This window comes from Rhamphochromis longiceps, linkage group LG12 (genome assembly GCF_057381845.1).
Source record: "Rhamphochromis longiceps isolate RC_006_pf linkage group LG12, R_longiceps_female_GT1.1, whole genome shotgun sequence".
Lineage (NCBI taxonomy): Eukaryota > Metazoa > Chordata > Actinopteri > Cichliformes > Cichlidae > Rhamphochromis > Rhamphochromis longiceps.
The window spans coordinates 16894614-16912367 of record NC_140568.1 but is presented as its reverse complement, the minus strand read 5'-3'; the positions used below and the strand labels follow the sequence as shown (position 1 = coordinate 16912367).

General features: G+C 40.0%; 1 long non-coding RNA gene across 2 annotated transcripts; it reads left to right on the top strand.

The window, feature by feature from the left end:
• The first annotated feature begins 356 nt into the window (after window positions 1-356).
• LOC146657133 (uncharacterized) lies at window positions 357-8141 on the top strand. 2 transcript variants are annotated; one of them, XR_014914034.1, is made up of 3 exons: window positions 357-763; window positions 3121-4262; window positions 4426-8141. It is a non-coding gene; the product is annotated as an uncharacterized LOC146657133 (long non-coding RNA). The 2 variants fall into 2 exon arrangements; XR_014914033.1 differs by lacking the exon at window positions 357-763 and having other exon boundaries at window positions 1443-3974; window positions 4090-4262.
• Window positions 8142-17754: the final 9613 nt, after the last annotated feature.

Below are 17754 nucleotides of genomic sequence, written 5' to 3'. Positions count from 1 at the left end.
ATGAGTAGTTTTTAAGTGTTTAGTTATCCATCAGTAAAACATGAAAAAAAAGGCACTGAACTGAACTGCAAGTGTGGATGTCCAGGTCGGTCAAAAAGGATATAGGGTACATCAGTGAAGTAACAGTTTTTTGTTGATCTTAAGGAAAACTCGCTACTCCAGAGAAGTGGTTGTTCTGTTTCTCAGCCAAGATGACAGCAGTTCACACACAGAAAATATATTAATATATTATCATGCTGTTTACAACTACATGAATGTGATTTATTACTATTACTGAAGATCTGCGGCTCCGAACCGTAGTAAAGGGACCTCTGGCTAATACGTCGTAGCCAAAAACTAGCTTCCCAGATAGCAAGGAGACATTGAACAGATGTTGATTTTCCATCTGAACCATCAGAATCGTCAGGATTGAAATGTCAACACAAAACCAATGTTGAAACAACATTGAAATACTGATGAAACCTGACACTGACATTGAAATAACATTGATTCACTGTTGTTCTGTCATCGTTGATTGTTGATCTATTTATAGTTGACAAGGTGACAACAATCACGTTGAAAAACCATCGATTTATGGTTGAGCGGGAAATTAAAGCTGCTACCACTTGGACTATTCCGCAGCACCCCTATCACATTGGTACATCCCTCCAGGTAACCATTGTCTTGTACAGTAGAGCGGGACATTAGATTTACTCTCAGCGGAATTGACCGGAGAAGGCATCAGTTCATGCACTGCACTGGCCTGCACCACGATTAGTATAAGGTAAGAATGAATGACTTTTGTTCTATTCGTTATTTCCACGGTTGCATTTGAATAACAGTAAAAAAAAAAAAAAAACTTGTTAATGTAAAGTTTCGGATAAAATGTGGGAGCCCGAAATTGTGTCTACTTTCATCTTACAATCCGGCAACTAATAAATTCCACTGCAAACAAAGTCTATCAACAAAGAAAACATTTTCGTTTCATACTTTTCCGTTATATACCCTTACAAAGCTAGCTTTAACGCTTCGAGGGTTCCTTTGTTCTTGCCGTCGCCTCGGCGCTTGACCCAGACTTTCGCTCTGTAGTTGCTTTTTAGCATAGTACTACAAAAAATTGTAAATCTGTGATATATGATTGATAAACGTAAAGGTAACTGTATAAATGTGTTCAATGACTTTGTTACTTTTAATGATTGGAGAGCACCCGCTTCGATTCGCACTCAATTCAAACTTTACGCTGCACGCTCACCTAACTTTACGCTGCACGCTCACCTAACTTGCGTTTGCACCTTTTGTCCACACGTAAACTGCGTTTAGCATTTACGTGTGGACGAGGAAGACGGAGAAAATGCAGCGTCAAAGGTGTGCGCCTATTTTTACGCCACACTGTGCGCCAAGTTTTTGTCTCGGTGCCATGAATTCCTTTTTTTTTTTTTTTTTTTTTTTTTTTGTGTCCCGTTTGGATCTTTAGCCATCAGAATTGTTGTCTTAAGGCCAAGAAAGATGCCAAGCGGATTTATTTTACCAAGTGGATCATCATGGCCTTGCCATATTGGTCCATTTGATTGACCTTTATTATAATTATGAATTTATTTTATTTTCAGTTGCTACAAACGGGACAGACATGACTGGGGGATAGGACAGGGAGAGAGAATGAAAGAAAGAGAGGGAGAGAAAGAAAACCAAAGGGGAGAAGAGACAGTGAAAAGGGGGAGAAGAAAGAAAGAAAAACAAACAAAAAAAACAAGACACCTGGGTCACCTGTATGGAGAAAAAAAACAGAAGAGAAAGCAAACAACAAAGAGCAACATAATAAAAAAAACGGCACCATCACAATAAACTAGCTAGCAGTAGATATCAGTAGATACTAAATAATAAACGATATTGTGCAGCACGCAAGATAGACAGCGTACAATGTGCTTTGAGGCAGCAGCCAAGAAAGCTGTAGTCCGCGTCTGTGAATACCCGTGTGTACACCTGTGTGCATACCTGTGTGGATCAACATGCTTGCATTCCAAAGGTTTCTCCATGTAACGATCTGCTAGGGAGTGTGGGGAGCCACAGCCCCGTCCTCCAGGGTATGAAGCAGGTATGGAGGAGATCAAAACTCCAGACATCCAGAGGTCCCCAGAACACAAGAGACCAAGGAAGACCAACAGAGGGGCAGCCGCGCCACTGTCCCAGTAAGAGCTGAGGAGAGTCCCAGATGAGGGCTCACTCAGCAGCCGCGGAGCAGAAGCCAGGGGGAGTTGCAGTGACGCGCCCGTGAGCTCCGCCGGCAGCCAGCTGTGCCTGAGTGACCGAGCCCAAGTCCGAGAGGCCGGGGGCACCCCACCTCCGAAGTGGCCCGAGCGAGCCCCAGGCTCCAGGCCCCGATAAGCGGCCGTCAAGGAGTGAGCCGGTGTGTACCCGGACGCCCACCCCCAGACACAAAGAACCACCAACGCACCGACACCTGAGGGAGTCCGCCACTGGCAGGGGAAGTGGTGGGTGGAGATAGGCCTCCAAACCTTGGAGGGCCTGAGATGTCCCCAGAAAGGTGGCGTCTGATACCCAACCTGACATATAGACACAGACATACAGGCACACACAGACACAAACATCCATCCCCACCCTCATGCTCTCATATGCACTTACTCCACACTCAACCAACGTGGAGACAGACATAAAGAGACGCTGTACACACGATCACACTCCCGAAGCATACTCTACGAACCGGGTCTAGGTACCCTTGCCCCTGGAGGGGGGAACTGCACCCAGACCCAGGTGGTGTTACCCTTTTCCCTGCGGTGGGGAGAGGCAGACCGCCCCAACTCCACAGCAGCAGGGAGGCCCCACACTCCAGACCGCAGTTGGACGGCCAACTCCTCCTAGCCCCCCCGCTCCAGCAGGCCGCAGAGAACGAGGGTGAGAGAAGACTCCAAACCATGGTGCCATGAATTCCTACAATGGCAGACTTAGACAAAATACTGTTAATTTTATTATCTTCAGTGTTTAAATGCTTACATATACGGGTTTGCTTGTAATTGTTGCCTATATACATTTTAAGCTATTATTTATTATTTAGTTCAATCAATAGATCAAGTTTTGTAGTGACTATGAAATATATTGTAATTATCTGTTTCCTGTTTATCCTAGACAGGGCAAAAAAGGACTCCAAATTTTAAAAAAAAGATAAAAATGAAAGACTGGTGCATTGTGCAGTTCAGCACTGGTGGTACAGAAATAGTCCCTAGATCATGGATAAATGGGGAGAAATTGTCATGGCCTCCATATCCTCCGTGAGACACATTCAGGATCCACGACGCAGTAAAGAGGAGAGTTCATCCTGGTGCAACATGGCTCACCTATGCACCAGTCTGACTTCTAATAGGCCATGGTGGGTATCATCTGGATTGGTATTGTATAAATGTAACAATAACAAGTTTTTCGTGTCCTAATTTATGTCTGGCCATACATTGTGTTTGTACTTCCAGACACATTTCACGAAGCAGAACGCAGTCTTCAGAAATATCTAAGTGAACACTGTGATATGTCTGACCTTCAGTCCGAAGCTGAAACTCAGACCAGTCATGAAAGAAAGCACAAGTAAAACTTTTTTTATTTCACAAACATATCTTTGATTGCTAAGAATTTATGATCTTGTCTTTTATACATATCTGTGGTGCTTGCATACTGCAATATCACCACATAATATAGTCCAAAAAGTGGAAGCTTGTAAACTTTTTATAAATGCAAAGCCGTATACACTTGTGCACTTCAAAAATTCCTTGTATACTGTACCTTCTTGCACATCTCCGTTTCCTGTGTGTGTTGTTATAAATCAAACTGTAACTTTAGGAAAAAATATTCCAAAAGCACATTTGTAATTACTTATGACCCTTTTCAACTTTTTTTCTTTAGACCAAATCCCCTGTACACATATAGTGACTCAGAGGATGAGCAGCCCACAAAAAAATGGTTTCCCCAGGCCCCTCGAGTGAAAATACCAGGTAATAAAATACTGTCTAGTGTCTTTGTACATATCTGTGTGTGAGACACAAGGAAACTTTTGACAAGTTGTCTGTATTCTTAAATACTTTAAAAAAAATTATCTTTTTCTGTCAGACCTGACGAGAGCTGTTAACGAACTCTGTGAGGAGGTCAGAGCCATCCGCAATACCGGCTGCAATGAATCGGTAGATGCTGGGGTACTGCCTCTGGATTTGCCCTTGCACAACATTGAGGAGCTAAACAATGCAGAGCCAGCTCTTCAATCACAAGAGGCAAATAAGGCAATGGTAAGTATATAAAGGTTATGTACACTTTGTAACTATAAAGTGTAATAGCTGTCAGATGTGATTTAAATACATAACAACGGCCTGTTGATTAAACACACAAGCACTTGCATACACATTTAAGACATGAGACACGCTAATTCCATCTCTTAAAATGTGTCTATAGGTGAGACGCTTTGCCTTGATTGGAGCCTGACGCAGCAGTTAGGGGCAAACTCTATGTCCGAGTTTGTCTTTGCACAAGCAGTGCAGAAATGGCTCCGATACGCCCCAGATCGTTTGGCTGGTGCAGGACGCACATCATGCAAAAAATTACAAACTTCTGTGAATCATATAAACGTAAATAGGAAACTGTCTTTTAATAAAGTATTTAGCAAACGAAACATGCCTATTGACCTTTTTTTGTTTATTTTTTTTCTCTGTTACATCACATGCAATGCTTTCTTATTTTAGGATATTAATATTGACATGATACATTGTGAGACATTTGGGTTTTTTTTATAAAGGGTGTCCAATTTAAGGAATAAGTACAATTATGTGTTTAGGTGGTTGAAGTATTGATGGAAACATGCAGTAGTTTAGTATTGGTTAAAATACCTATAAAGAAAGGTAGATTTCCAGTCATGATTTAACTGTTGTTTTAATAAAAAGCAACTGTGCGAAAGAGGTGGAAAATCAACACCATAGCTTTACTTTGTTGTCTGGGTCAACTTTGCTAGCAAGAGACAGAGAGAGGCATTGAAAGGCTGCTCCAACAGAACTTATTGTTTCGGAGGAAAATACAAACACGGTGTACAGTCGAGTCTTAATGGCTTACTTACAACTGGGCTCGTCAGGCTCTCTTCTTGGCTGCAGTGGTTATTATTATATTTACATGCTTCCAGCTCCCGTTTCTGCTCAATGACAGCTTGTACTTTTCCACTCTCCTTTTTCTCCCTCCTCGCGCTCACAGACACATAACGGGTATGGCAGTCCATTCTCCCTGCAGCAAGGACTACACTGCCCATGAGGCTACATTCTTTAGAGCTAAGTCTGTAACACTCTCCCTTTTAGCTTAGCACAACAACAACAAAAAGGCGCTCTCTCACCCTGGAAACACACAGTCGCAAAGAGAGAGTGCGTCACCATGTAACCATGGCAACCGTAACGCTGCCGCCTGGAACAACAGAGCATAGCTGTCAAACAAAACCCAAACAATACTGACCCGCAACAATACAGTTACTCATATTTTGTATTTTAAATATGTAACGGCGGTACATGTACTCTGTTACTCCCCAACACTGTCTGTATGAATGACAAAGGGTTCAAACAACTTGACAAGGTTCTCCATCTTGGTCCAATCACTTGTGAGAAGTGTATCCATCCCCAGCTTCTCAAGTAGTTGGTTTAGTTCAGCTCTGGTTTGGTACTGTTCCAACAAGTGGTACAATCCCAGATCAGACTTTTGTCACACCTTTTAAACACTTCTTCATTTGTCACTGATGATTTTCTAACAACATGTACCAGATTTCTTGCTTTCGTTATGACTGAATCAGCAGTTGGGTGTTTCATGGCATCTTTCATTGTGAGATGGAGAGTGTGTGCTAGGCGCGGCATTCTGTGGAACTTGCTGCTTTCCCCATATTCTTGCAGCTCAATGTCTAAAAAACCCCCAAAAAACAGACAATTATAAAACGTGTAAACATTATAGACATAGAAGCAATAATCTAAAAATCTTGTTATATTTCCACTTGAGGTATGTATTTGATTTGATAAAAACAATTTCTCAATCTACGGACATTAGCTCTGTGCTGCAGGTCTCTTCTGCAAGCAGACCTGTTTTAATTAATTTTATTTCTTAATAGTGTGAGTCACATAGCTATGAGTGAAACGTAATCAATATTTAATACTGGACAAAAGATTAGTCAAGATTAGTCGGTTACGTTGAAACCAAGCACACCATTGTTTTTCTTGTGACCAAATTGTGCTCTGCCTAGATTGATTACAAGAAGGCCTATGACTCAATCAACAGCTGGATACTGGAATGCCTAGAATTGTACAAGATCAACAGGACCCTAAGAGCCTTCATCAGGAACTCAATGGGGATGTGGCGTACAACACTAGAGGCCAACTTCAAGCTCACAGCACAAGTCACCATTAAGTGCGGGATCTACCAATGAGATCCTCTATCCCCTCTGCTGTTCTGCATAGGCCTGAACCCCCTCAGTGAGATCATTAACAAGACTGGCTACGGATGCTGACTACGGAACAGAACAGTTGTCAGCCACCTCCTGTACATGGATGACATCAAGCTGTATGCCAAGAGTGGTGGAGGTCAGACAAAAACTGGTTCACCCGAAAGACAAAACGCCAAAACACAGACTTAACAATGTGGTGTATGCTGTACAGTGCAGCGAGGAATGCCCAGACCTCTACATCGGAGAGACCAAACAGCCACTTCACAAGTGCATGGCACAACACAGAAGAGCCACCTCCACAGGACAAGACTCAGCAGTCCATCTGCATCTTAAGGATAAAGGACACTCTTTCGAGGATGCCAATGTTCACATTTTGGACAGAGAGGACAGATGGTTTGAAAGAGGAGTGAAAGAAGCCATCTATGTCCACTGTGAGCGACCATCTTTGAACAGAGGCGGGGGTTTACGACACCAACTCTCTGCCATCTATAATCCAGTTTTGAGATCCCTTCCCAGACGCCTTAACGCCCACTCACATCCTGGGTCATCTGATCTCAGGAATTCGCATGATAAGGTGGGGCCAGGTTTCACTATGAACTCACCCGAAACTCTGGCTGATTGGGACCCACACCCAGTTTCACACCTTGGCTCAGGCGATTAGAGGATCATCAGGGGGTCCTTTTGTCCCTCTGTGGGGGGTCACTCCCACTGGGTTTATATCTGGGACTCTCCACCATTTGACCTTAGAACTGAAGAAGCTTCTCGGATGAGAGGTGAAACGTCTTCAAGCAACTTAAAGAAGTCCAGACGCTTTTCTTTGCAAGCTCCTTTGTCAAAATGGGAGATATCCTCAAGGGTGGTGGAGAATGACCAAGCTAAGATCCTTTGGGACTTCCAGATACAGACGGACAAAATGGTGGTGGCTAACCAACCAGACATAGTGGTGGTAGACAAACGAAGCAGATGGCCGTAGTGATACACGTAGCAGTTCCAAATGACAGCAACATCAGGAAGAAGGAACATGAGAAGCTGGAGAAATACCAAGGGCTCAGAGAAGAGCTCGAGAAGATGTGGAGGGTGAAGGTGACAGTGGTCCCAGTGGTAATCGGAACACTAGGTGCGGTGACTCCCAAGCTAGGCGAGTGGCTCCAGCAGATCCCAGGAACAACAGCGGACATCTCTGTCCAGAAGAGCGCAGTCCTGGGAACAGCTAAGATACTGTGCATGACCCTCAAGCTCCCAGGTCTGTGGAACACTCACCAAGTGTTCCACATTCCTCACACTCAATGTCTGACTCCTCCGACTCAGACTATATCCACAGTTTTGTCTTGGCCCTTTCCAGCAGCTCTTTGCTCATCCTGAGAACCGTTGGTATCAATCAGTTTACATGCGATTCTGAAGAAGCCGTACAGCCTTGACGATGTTGGCCCCATTATTGATTACAACGAGCAGCACCTTCTCTTTCCCTACAGCCCACTCTTCTAATGTCTGATCAGTGCAGCGGGCGATGGCTTCCCTGGTATGTGGGTGCTCCATTCGTTGCACGTTAAGCAAAGCATCATGGACCTGGCCCAGGTGGGTGGTAAAAACAAGTGGAAACACCCATGAAAGATCCTGTTAATCCCCTTTTGCTCCAGCCATCTACACACAGAGTTAGCTTCCTCGCTTCTTTTATTAGTTCTTTCAGTTTCTGCTTTGCTATATCCATCTCGGCCCCAATCAGACTATTAGCTCACACAGTTGTGTAGATATCCCAATCTCAATAAACATATTCACCAACGCTTCCTCTCGCTTGTGATGTTGCTGCGAATAGAATAGAATAGAATAGAATAGAATAGAATTCAACTTTATTGTCATTGCACATGCACAGGTACAGGGCAACGAAATGCAGTTTGCATCCATCCAGAAGTGCTTTAGTGATATAGATATATTACAATATATATTAGCAATAATATAGATATGTGAGTATATTACAGAAATGGGTCTATTATGGTATGTTATAATGTACACGGTATGAAGTATGTTGTGAATATTCTATAACTATAAGTATGTACAGGCTGAATGGACCAACCTTGGGCTTGGGCGTGCACACTTACCTTCTCAAGATAAGCTAGTTTAGCCTTCTTTTGTGAACTTTTCAAGTGCACTTTAAGGTTTGTGGGATTTTTTGCCCTTTAGAAATGTCCCACAAATTTTTATCTCTTTCCACTAAAAGACACTTGCTTTTATCCAAAACACAGTCATATTCAGAGAAATCCCAAATTCGACTCTAGCGCTTTCTCTTGACTTTTGCTGACAAGATGCTACGCGTGGACGGAGCGGCAACACAGACGACTCGACCGAGGTACTTGCCACCTGCTGGCATAATGAGACAAAGCAAGAAAAAAAATGGAAACTACAGTTCATTTTCCCCCTAGACCAGGCGTAGGAAACGTTAGTCCTCGAGAGCCGGTGTTCTGCAGGTTTTAGATCTCACCCTGGGTTGCCACACCTGAATCAAATGATTAGTTCATTACCAGGCCTCTGGAGAACTTCAAAACATATTGAGGAGCTAATTTAGCCATTTAAATCAGCTGTGTTAGGTCAAGGACACATCTAAAACCTGTAGGACACTGGCTCTCGAGGCCTGGAGTTCCCTACCCCTGCCCTAGACTAATGTATGACACACACACACGTGAACAAAAACTGAACACATTTTCTCTATAAATTCAGTTAATTTTAGTTAGTTTTGTGAACGGTCATTTCAGTTTTAGTTAGTTGTCCAGTCTTGTTTTTATTTCTATTTCTGTTAACATTTTTTTATTTTATTTCTAGTTTTCATTATTTCGTTAGTTTTCATTAAGGATAATAACCTTGCTTCTTGTTGACATTATGCTAAACGCTAGAGATGTTCTTGGAACCTTGATAATGTAATTGAACATTTATTTTGTTATGTATTGATCACTTTAGTATTAGTAAACTTCAGTTAGTCACTTAGTCTTACTCATTTATATGTCTGTAGAATAAATGTGTCTTTATGCTCTATCACACACAGATACACAACACAGTTGAGGCATTGTAAGTTCATGTGAGATGTAAAACAGATATCGGGGCTCCTCCTTATCAGGGAGCAAGTAGGTAGTAAGTATGTTGCTGAATACTTTTGTCTGTGTGTTTGTATAAAAGACATCAAGGCCGTGTTTCTCTGGTTTCTCCTTATTGCAATATGTTATTAAATGTACATCAAAAGATGCTCATCAGGTGTTTGCAATTAATTTTAAAATTTTTCACAATGACACAGCTATTGGTATTTGAGATTTAGATCTTGGAACTGAGATATAACTCTTGGTATTAAAGAGTTTATTAGTGGATTTTAGATGCAAATGTTGGATTTTGGGATTGTGTACTTGAAAAAAAGAAAAAAGTTTTGTTATGATCGAGTGTGTTATTGGAATTTGGGTTTAGATTTTGGCTTCGTTAAAGCATTTTCATTGCTCCACTCAAAACCAGTTGTCTAAAATCTAAAACCCAGCTTTGGTATAATAATGCTACCAGAGAACTCAGATGTGTAGAAAAGCTGAGCGAAAATGGAAAAAAAGACAGACTTCAGGTATGGTTTGATGTACTTAGAGAATCTTTGATAAATTATCAGAAAGCTTTAAGAGCAGCAAAAAGTATTTCTATAAGATTGTGTCTAATAACTGTCACAAACCTCATATCAGCATGATTAAGTCTGTTATTAATCCACCTACTGCAGCTCCCCATGCAGCATCGAAAGCAACGTGAAAACTTACTGAAATTCTTCATTAATAGGATTGCGGATATCAGGTCATCTGTTCATACGGCAGCTTCAATTGCATTTGATCATTTTAAGCCCTTTTCCTTTTCATTACTGAGTGAAGTCAGCAATTTGAAACCCACAAGATGTACGCTGGATATTGTTCCATCCTGTTTAAAGAAAGTCGTTGGATGATGTTTTTGACACTGTGGGTATGTGTTTGCTTTGTATTGTCAATAGCAGTATTCAGTCTGTGTGTGTCCCTGCTGACTTCAAACATTCTGTGGTGGAACCTATTCTTAAAAAAACATAACCTGGATCCAGCAGTTTTATCCAACTACAGACCAATTTCTAAACTGCCTTTTCTTTCTAAAGTCCTGGAGAAAGTTGTCCCCCGTCAGCTCCAGACCTTTGTATGGCATTGGTGAAGTATTTCAGTCTAGTTTTAAAATGCACCAGAGCACTGAAACTGCTATTTTAAAAGTTTCTAATGACCTTTTAACTTTTACTGACTTGAGAGATTTTGCGATTTTAATATTATTAGACCTCAGTGCTGCCTTTGATGATCGTAGATCAGGGGTGTCAAACTCAATTTCACAGCGTGCAAAAACTCAAGGCACACTTAAGGTCGCAGGCCAAACAAGATAAAAATTTACTGACACACTAAAACACACACTAAGACCCACTGTTTTTTAAACATAAAAATTAATAATTTAGTGAACTCAGTGCGCAGTTCGCTCAGTTTATCAGCAAAGTGTGCCGACTTGGTTCAAAAAGTAAGGCACTGGTGCATTTGTGACAGCTTCACTTGAAATGCCTTCATCGCGTCATACATGCCATGTCCATGAACTGACAGGTTTCCTTGCTGAGCTCAAAAACTGTTGAGAACTTTTCCCCAACTCAGCCAATGAACCTCTATATGATAAGGCAAACTGCAAACTGAATCTATTTTCCACATAAAAGACTGAAATTGACAGTGATTTAAACTTTTAGCTCAGATAAAATTTATGGTTTGCGTCACGGTGATGATTACATTCTCCATTTTCAAGACTTTACCACACAGCGTTTCCTGGTTCATGATGCAGTATTCTGTTAAGCAGTACAGTTTTCCTCCTGCATCTTTACTCACATCCTGCTGACTACTCCACTTTTTTCACCTCATAACACCGGCACTCCATCTATTAGAAGTCCAAAACGTTTGTCCCAGGGCATGTCGATTACACTTTGACAGACATTTTTAAAACTTTTCCTGTTGTTGTCCAGTGCATCGATTTAATGTCCTTGTCCTGCAAATTGTAGTCCACTCCACAGATGATGGCCAGCTGTGCAATGTCCATCATGTCTGTACATTCATCCACAGCAAGAGAGTGTGCAATAATGTCTTTGCTTCTTTGACACAACTGTGTTCTTAAATCAGTGACCTTCTCACAAACCCGATCAGCAATCGTATTTCTGCTCAGGCTCACATTTGCCAAATTTGCCATTTGCCAAAATCTGCATTTTGTCTGGACACAAGACATCGCACACCTTCATCATTCAGCTCCTCAGAGTGAAAAATGGGCTGATTTGGCTTTCTCCTCTGCCAAAATAAAATTTGCTTTCACAACAGCTTCCCTTTGTGATTTTGCTGTGATGAAAAACATCTTCTGAAATGTAGCCTAGCCGGCAAGGAGGCTGCAGCGCTACATTATGGGATCTGTAGTTAGTTTGTTATTAGCGCCTCATATCGCCGGGCCATGTGAAAGAATAATAATAAATCTATATAAAATGATTTCGTGGGCCAGATTTAAAAGTACTTTGGAGCGCCGGAAGCAGTGGAAGAGAAGGAAATATATGAAATTGTCAGTGGACATAAAAACAAAACGAGAATGAGTTGGGCAGAATGAGTTTGTACTACTTTTATTTCTCTTATTTCTTACTCAAACCTTCTAATTTTATAATTCTTTTTCTTAACTGTTATCATGTCTTCTTATGTTTTTATTCATTTTGATTATCTTAATTGTACAGCACCTTGGTCAATTGTTTTTGTTTTAAGATAAGATAACTGAACTCTTTATGCCTACCAAGCCTTAACGAGGAACAAAATAAAATGATGATAGCGGAGGTGATAGAAGCTGAACTTATGAATGCCATCAATAGGTTGAAATCAAATAAGTCACCAGGCTCCGATGGTTACACCGGAGTGGTATCGGGAATTCAAACAGGACTTGATCCCTACACTACTCACTACTTTTAACTGGGTGTTAAAAACAGCGCAAATTCCACCGAGTTGGAAGGAGGCTATTATCTCGGCTATTCCGAAAGAAGGGAAAGACAAAATGGAGTGTGGCTCATATAGACCTATTTCTGTCCTTAACATAGATTATAGACTGTTTACTTCGCTAATGGCCAGGAGAATGGAAGAATTTTTACCTGACTTGATTAGCAATGATCAAACGGGGTTTATAAGACGACGACAGACCCAGGATAATATACGTAGAACTCTTCATGTAATACATCAGATACAGACATCTAAGAGTACAGCCATGCTTATGAGTATTGATGCAGAAAAAGCCTTCGACTCTGTAAATTGGGACTTTCTATACAAAGTCTTGGATAAATTCGGTTTACATAAGGGAATTGTTGATACGGTGAGGGCATTATATACTAACCCCACCGCAAGAATTAAAGTTAATGGTTCTCTCTCAAATAGCTTTGAAACCACCAACCTAGCTAATTGCTCACTCCCGACTGGGCTTTTTTTTTTTTTCTTTCTTTGGGCTTTTTTGTGTTTTTTTTTTTCTTTTTCGTTTTGTTTTGTTTTTCCCTTGTAAATTGTGTCGATTAATGCCTGTAATCACCTTCGTGAAGTAATATTGTAGAAATAAAGAATATAAAATTTTTTTAAAAAGATAAGATAAGATAAGACTTTATTGATCCCACAACGGGGAAAGTTTTGCGTCACCTCAGCTCAGGTACAGCTATATGAAGGAAATACAAAAATACAAATAAGTACAATCAATGAAAAAATTAAGATAATACACTATATACAATGGTAGCATACACAGTATGTGATTATGGATATAGTTGGAAATATGGAAGACATAAACTATATAGCTTGGAAGGTCATGGAAGATCCATTATGCATGAAGTGGTGACCGTGGATGTTCACAGTGTCCAGTGACTTATGACATCGTGAATGAGGAGTTATAGAGTCTAACTGCTGTTGGGATGAATGATCTGCGAAAGCGCTCCTTCCTGCAGCGAGGGTGTTTCAGTATCTGACTAAAGGAGCTGCTCAGCCCACTCACATATTCATGCAGTAGGTGATGTGGGTTGTTCATGATGGATGTCGGCTTTACTAACATCCTCCCCTCACCAACCACCTCCACAGACTCCAGGGGACATCCCAGCACGGAGCTAGACCTCCGCACCAGTTTGTCAATCCTGCTCCTGTCCCTGTCCGTGCTTCCACTCCCCCCAGCAGGCCACTGCATAGAAAAGGGCAGATGCTACCACAGTGTCATAGAATGTCCTTAACAGAGTCCTGCAGACTCCGAAGGAACTCAGTCTCCTCAGTAGGTGGAGTCTACTCTGGCCCTTCTTATACAGGACGTCTGTATAAGAAGGGCCAGAGTCGTCCAGTCCAGTTTATTGTTGAGGTGAACACCCAGGTACTTATAAGAGTCCACTATAAATGTGCTATATGAATAAACTTTGACTTTGTGGACTTTTGGAATTATAGTTATACTTCACTAATTAGCTGGGGATTCTGAGCCCCTCCCAGAGAAAGAATTTGGAAGGATTCCAAATTTCCCAACCTTTCCCTAATCGTGCTGGTGGTCATTTTTTGCAATGATTTTAGGTTGGAATTCAGATTCCAACCTAAACTTCCATATTCCCACCAATGAACAAAATTGGAAGGGAACACTTTCTGTGGAATTCTTCCAAATTCAATGATAAAGTCAATGGTAGATATTCCAAAAACACAATATAATCCCTGTCCAACCTAAACTTCCATATTCCCACCAATGAACTAAATTGGAAGGGAACACTTTCTGTGGAATTCTTCCAAATTCAATGATAAAGTCAATGGTAGATATTCCAAAAACACGATATAATCCCTTACCTTAACTAGCAGTTAAATGACGTAAAATAGTGTTTTCCAAATCGATTTTTAGAAAATGAACGAACATGTGTAGATTGAGTCCAAACGGTTCTCATGTGCTCTCCTTTTTCCAATGCCGTAATTTAGGAACGTGTTGGGTACCCCAAAGCATAAAATGTTGACAATTTGTCACCTAGCGAAAATTATTACGCTTTGGGAGTGAGAACGTGTCTGACCACTACCGGCACACTTTTGCACCAGAGGTTTTTGGAAAGCTTTTATTTTGGTATTTCCGCTGATCCGTGCAATAAATTTGCATGTTAGCCTAAACATTTAGATTTAACATTTAGATTTAAATATAATATTTAGATTTAACATTTAGATATAACATTTAACATTTAGATTTAAATATAATATTTAGATTTAACATTTAGATTTAAATATAATATTTAGATTTAACATTTAGATTTAACATTTAGATTTAGATTTAAATATAATATTTAAATTTAACATTTAACATTTAGAAATTAAATATAATATTTAGATTTAACATTTAACATTTAGATTGAATATTTAACATTTAGATTTAACATTTAAAATTCTGTTTTAAATATGAAAAGTTACAAATATTTTACTAAATGTTGTAAAAAAATGACTTGTTTTGAGCTAAATGTGGAAAAATGTTGCCGTTAATTTCAGCATGTTTCACTTTACAAACGGCGCCCCATACACCTGAGCCTAAAAGGTAGTCCGAATCAATTTTTCTGGTGTGCTGTAGGTTATTGTTATGTACTACATTTGTTACTCATTTATGAAGCACAGTACATGTTTCGTACTTGTAATTACCGCTACTTTTACATATACCTAAAAAGTTGTGCAAATATGTACCCATAACTTGTTTTTCAAAATATTAATAAAAGGGGTGTGTCTCCAAACAGCCATCTCTTTCCTGACAATTCCCTTTGCGCATATTCTCTTACATATGATAAGTCAACATTGAAACACCTGCGGCTTTTAGTCAGGTGCGGCTAATGTATGTACAAAACAGGATTTTCTCCTGATTTTAGCTTGTGCGGCTAATATTCAGATGCGCTTTGTAGTCCGGGAAATACGGTACATGCATTTGAATTGGGAACTCGCCCGAAACAAAGTATAGGTTTTCATTATGTGAATAACTTGAAAATCTTAGCTCAAACAGCTGCAAAACCTGTTTGCCCAGCACGGGGATATTGAAGTCTATAAGATAAAGCCATAAATATATGTGTCTGAGTCTTCTATCAAAAGTTATAGCTATGTTTATGAAGTTGTACAAAAACGCTTTATTTCGTCAAGACAGTGCATTTCTTGCGATTTCCATGCATTTGAATGGGGAACTCGCCCGAAACAAAGTATATGTTTTCATTATGTGAATAACTTGAAAATCTTACCTCAAACAGCTGCACAACCCGTTTGCCCAGCACGGGGATATTGAAGTCTATAAGATAAAGCTATAAATATGTGTGTCAGAGTCTTCTATCAAAAGTTACAGCTATTTATATGAAGTTGTACAAAAACGTTTTCTTTCGCCAAGACAATGCGTTTCTAACTAATACATGCATTTGAATGGAGTTCTCAAACGAAACAAAGTATAGGTTTTCATCTTGTGAATAACTTAAATCTTGAATCTTAACTCAAACGGCTGCAAAACCTGTTTGCCTAACACAGGGATATTGAATTGATCATTTTATATTACCATCTTTAGATGTCCATGTCTCCTCTGTGGATGATGATTGCTGCATTCCTTGGTTTTTATTTGAAAATTGGCAGTCTGGATCATCAATAACATTGTCCTCGGCCTCTGAAAGATCCTCAGTCTCTGGAGCATCTTCTTCTTCATCACTATCCCAGTTGAAAAGCAGTGATAAAGCTTGTTCAGTCATCAACCTCCTGGAGCTCATTTTTGGTGTGTTGAATTGACATGAGAACAGTAACAAGAATAGGGGAGAGAAAGTTTCTTGCATACACACCTGGGTCTGAATGTATATTCAGAAGCAGTCAAAACAAAGTACGTCAAATGGAAATGTTTATTTTGGATCTGAACAACTTTTTACTTACATAAAAGTGTGTGTCAAAATAACCCGCAACATCCTCTTTGTATACAAACACTGCAGAGACATTCCAGACACATCAAAGTGTCCATATTTTACACACTAGTTCATGACCCCAGATAAGGAAAAGTCATAAGGTTTCATGAAGAAAAAGAAAGGATGACCAGTACTTTGGTCAACACAAAAACGGGAATGGGTCAAATTGACCCTTAACATAATAAGAAGGTTAAAACCTATACTTTGTTTGGGGCGAGAACTCCATTCAAACTGTCTTAGCGAAATAAAGCCTTTTTGTACAACTTCATAGAGATAGCTGTAACTCTTGATAGAAGACTCAGACACACGTATTTATGGATTTGCCTTATAGAATTCAGCATCTCCGTGCTGGGGAAATAGGTTTTGCAGCTGTTTGAGCTAAGATTTTCAAGTTAAATTACAATATCAAAAACCATTTTGGAAACTCTTTACAAGTATCAATGTAATTAAGTTCTGGCTTTTATATTTTCAGCTGATAAGGTGAACTTCATACAAACTTGAGTTAGGAAAAATCAAACTTTGTCTCGTGAGTGTACATTGTAGTGTACTGTGACTGCTCCATCACAATGTATAATTTGACTTGTGAGGTACACACAACATACACACACAAGGCCAAGAAGAAAAATCTTAATCGTTGATCTTCCAACTTTATCTTTCTGTTCTGGTTTTAGAGTCATCGTTTTCTTGACTCGTACTTTGGGAATCACCCTGTTGTGAGAAAAGGGTAAGCTGGGAGAGCATACAGCATTATACAAGCAGAGTGTTTTACCTGTATCGGTAGATCTAAGGCATAAACCTGTTATTTAAAAAGAAGTTAACTGACGTGCAGATTTAATTTTAAATTATTTCATGAACTGTCCAGGAATTACAGAGAGCTTTATACTGATATGCTAAAATTCTCTGAGTGTATTGGCTGTATATGACAAGTATTTGTAAATCATTAGTAGTTATTCTTGCATAGGTGTTTTGCTTGTTTTAAATTTGTGCACTATTTATTTTTGTATTTTGTAATCTATCTCTGATTCACTTTTTCTTACTGACCATTGTGTTACTGTAACATGTGAATTTCCCGAGTGTGGCATTAATAAAGTCTGTGTCTATGCCAAACCTCCTTTTTTAAATTTACCAACATTTCTGATTTGCAGCTAAGACTGTGACATGTTTTCACAATTTGCAAGCCAGAAGAGTGATCGCTCTTGAAGCCTGGTTGCTGCACAATACTAGGACTACTAGTTCTAGTTCTAGTACTACTGCTACTGCACAAAGCATATTGTTCAGGAATTTCACAATTTTGTTTAAGTCTAATGTGTTGGCTTAGGCTGCTGCCCCCGCGACCCGACCCCGGACAAAG